The sequence below is a fragment of the Peromyscus leucopus genome, chromosome 1, assembly GCF_004664715.2.
Source record: "Peromyscus leucopus breed LL Stock chromosome 1, UCI_PerLeu_2.1, whole genome shotgun sequence".
Lineage (NCBI taxonomy): Eukaryota > Metazoa > Chordata > Mammalia > Rodentia > Cricetidae > Peromyscus > Peromyscus leucopus.
Genome location: NC_051063.1, coordinates 192,838,515 through 192,842,469, shown reverse-complemented (window position 1 = coordinate 192,842,469; position 3,955 = coordinate 192,838,515). Strand labels below are relative to the sequence as shown.

Here is a 3,955-nt window from a genome sequence, read left to right as displayed (position 1 = left end):
TATTAAAAAGAAATTTGGGTAAGTGGAGAATGGTAACATATCTGTGCAATTAACAATGCAATTCAGCCAATGGGCTCTTTACAATCTGGAATTCCTTTGCCTACACTGTTACCTAAAGGATGGCATCTTGTAGTTATTGATTTACAAAACTGTTTCTTCTCAATACCCTTACAAGAAAAAGACAGAGGCCTTTTTGCCAAGATGGCTCTGAAAGGGAAGAAGGAAGCTCCTGCCCCTCCCAAAGCCGAAGTTAAAGCTAAGGCCTTGAAAGCCAAGAAGGCAGTGCTGAAAGTTATCCACAGCCACAAAAAGAAGATCTGCATGTCACCCACTTTCCGGCAGCCCAAGACACTGCGGATCCAGAGGCTGCCCAAATATCCTCGAAAGAGTGTGCCCAGGAGAAACAAGCTTGACCACTATGCCATCATCAAATTCCCCCTGACCACTGAGTCAGCCATGAATAAGATAGAAGACAACAACACACTTGTGTTCATTGTGGATGTCAAGGCCAACAAGTACCAGATCAAACAGGCTGTCAAGAAACTCTATGACATTGATGTGGTCAAACACCCTCATAAGGCCTGATGGGGAGAAGAAGGCATATGTTCATATGTTCAGTTGGCTCCTGACTTTGATGCTCTGGATATTGCTAACAAAATTGAGATCATCTAAACTGAGTCCAGCTGGCTAATTCTAAATATACTTTTTCACCATAAGAAAGAAAGAAAAGAAAAAGACAGAGAAAAATTTGTCTTCACAGTTCCTACTTACAATAATTCCCAGCCAATCAAGAGATATCAATGGATAATCCTTCCACAGGGAATGTTAAATAGCCCAATCCTGTGCCAATATTTTGTATTACAGCCTATGGAAGTAATATGTAAACCATTTCCTAAATCTATAATTTATCATTACATCGAAGACATTTTACTAGCTGATTCAAATGTACATAGTTTAGAAAGAATGTTTCAAGAATAAAGAAAATTTTGCCTTTTTGTGGAATACAAATTGCTCCTGAAAAGATACAAAGAGGAGATTCTATTAATTATTTAGGATATAAAATAGGTGTACAAAAATTTTAGCCCAAAAGGTATAAATTAGGAGAAATTAATTACGGACTATTAATGACTTTCAAAGATTATTTGGAGACATTTCCTATCTACGTACTGTTGTTGAGGTAAAAAATGATGACCTAAGTAATTTTTTCAAAACCTTAGAGGGTGACAAGGACTTAAATATTCCAAGAGAATTATAATATGAAGCTGAGAAAGAATTGTCTTTGGAGGAAAAGAAAATACAGGATGCACATGTGGATTGTGTGGATCCAAAGCTTGATTGCATTTTGGTTATTTTACCCTAAGTATCCCCCTACAAGAATTTCAATGCAGAGGGAAAATATTATATTGGAATGGATATTTCTACCAAATAAACAGAGTAAAAACTTAAAAAATTTATGTGGAAAAGATCTCTGAGTTGATTTTAAAAGAAAATTGAGATTTCATCAATTATCAGGAATAGACCCAGCGGAAACTGCAATATTTTTAACTAATGATGAAATTGACAAATTAAGGGCAGAAAGTGAACTTTGGCAAAGACCCTGCAGTAGTTTTGGGGGAGAGATTAATCACAAATATCCCAAAAGTAATAGAATTAAGCTTATAAAGACAGCTAACTAGATTTTGTCTCACATTGTAAAGGAAACACCAATAGCTGAAGCCCCTACATTTTATAAACACACAAGCAAACAAGAAAAGGTAGGATACAAATCAGAAAATTTAAGTAAAGTGGTACAAAGGCCTTATGATTTGGTTCAAAAATTGGAATTATATGCTACTCTGGTAGTATTAATCAATTTTCCAAAACATCTTAACATAGTTACTGAAACAAAGTATGCTGAAAGAATCGTCTTACATATTGAAACAGTGGTATTAGTCCCTAAAGAGTCAGAATTAACACCTGTGATTCTGACTTTGTGCACAACTGTAAAGTTTTAAACTTATGATTTATTTGCAAAGTCCTTTTGTGTGATTTGAACTTGCTCTGAGGTAAAATGAGCTAAATGAATGTAGTTTGTGTTAGACTGAGGAGAGATTTTTATTTTCTGTGATAGTCTGAGTCAAAGGAACAAAGCAGGTTTTAAATGTCTACTGGCTTGTAGGACAATGGATATTGCTATGAATGATGATATCCTAGTATATTTTATGCATATCAAAATTATACAGCTAAATGAAAATTCATCCTCCTGACCACTCACATATATATATGTCCATAAGATGTAACCATGAGATTACAGATACAAATTACAAGAAGATGCATGGTAAAGGGCAGATAACATATATGTAACTGCACAAAAACATCTACAACAAGAAACAGACAATTCATTCAATGGGCAATAATTCCAAAACATTCTGTATTTTGGATTAGTCCCCCATCAGAATCATTGACTCTGGTGTGTTGATCTTTTAAACACTAGTTGTCACCTGCTGTATACTCCCATGGCCTTTTGCTACCAGCAACTCTCAATAATCTGTGTTCAAACATTCATCAAATTCTCAGAGAGTTTACTCCTTTGATACCTCTTTGCAATTCTGGATTCTTTTCTCTGGCCCATGAGGGATGGGGCTAGGTCTCCCATGCTCCTGTCCTCAGAGTTAGCTCACCTGTACTCTCATAAACATGTCATCTTTGCAGAGCTGCCAGACAAAGTGCAGAGCTTGCTTTCCTATATGTTGCTACTGGTCAAGAGGTCAGTTGCCTCACCATCTCATTCCAATCCCTCCTTCTCTCATATGTTCAGATATTCCTCTGTCCACAGGACCTGAACACCCCCCTCCGTCTCTCTCTTTCTCCCATAATAAGCCATGTCATACCTCTACTCACTCTAATAGTGCCCATCAGGCTGTTGCTGCAAAGTACCATGTGGGTCCTGTTTTCTCCTCTGAGGCTGGTGTGGACAGTCCCAGGACTGGATGTGCGTCTCTTTGTCATACTCAGGTCATCATGAAGCTGGGCTGGCCCATGCTTCCTCATAACAAAAGGAGATCATTATAGTGCCCAGTTGCCCTGTGCCATACGCAGACTTCTGGTTGGTGTGTTTTGCCGCGTTCTGCCTACCTTAGCTACATGGTATGGGTTGAGGGCTTTGCTGAAACCCGTGGTGGGCCAGGGTTAGAACCCCTGGTCCTTAGCTGAGTTTTGCCCGCCCCAGTCACATGCCGTGGTAGCTTTACTGGAGTCTAGCTGATGAGGGCCAGGTTTAAAATTGTGTGATAACTTTTTAAATGTATGGATCATGTATACTTATTACTTTCCATAATTTTTCTAACTACTGTCTGTCAGAAGCTATGTTGTCACCCCTTGGAATAGCGCATAAATGTTTTACAAATGGAGCTCCTTAATCAAGGTCCTTTGTAGAATCCCATCTACTTGGCAGTGAACTGCTGCAGACCCCTGCACTGATCCTAGAGAGCCCATGGGCTTCAGGCCTCTTTAACTTTCTCTATGCTTATTCTCATGGTAATTCTTAGTCTTGTTTTGTCAGTTGTGATTGTAGCTGAGTTTACTGGGAACAAAAGCTGGTAATTTTTCTAAAGGTTTCTAAAAAGAAATTAAGCATCTCTGATGTCTTTCAAGGAAATCTTTCACAGTCCTCCTGAGCAAGCAGGAGGTTAATGATTCTTTCTTACTTAACTATTCTAAAAAGAGATAACTATATTCCAAAGAACTTAAGAACTTGGGAGATAATTTCTTAAAAGATGACATTAAAATCTTATAGAGACACATAAGGAAAAGATAAAGGATATGAAAGGCCAGACATCTCGCTGGTTTTAGCACATGAATAGTAAGATTTTTTTTTTCAGCTAAAATTGCCAGTTCCCTTTGGAAGTAAAAGTACATGTTAAAATAGCAGGACAATATGAACTTAGTCCCATCAGTTTAAGAGTTAAATCATAAC

General features: G+C 37.8%; 1 pseudogene; it reads left to right on the top strand.

Moving 5' to 3' along the window:
* The first annotated feature begins 201 nt into the window (after positions 1-201).
* LOC114689028 lies at positions 202-716 on the top strand (annotated as a pseudogene).
* Positions 717-3,955: the final 3,239 nt, after the last annotated feature.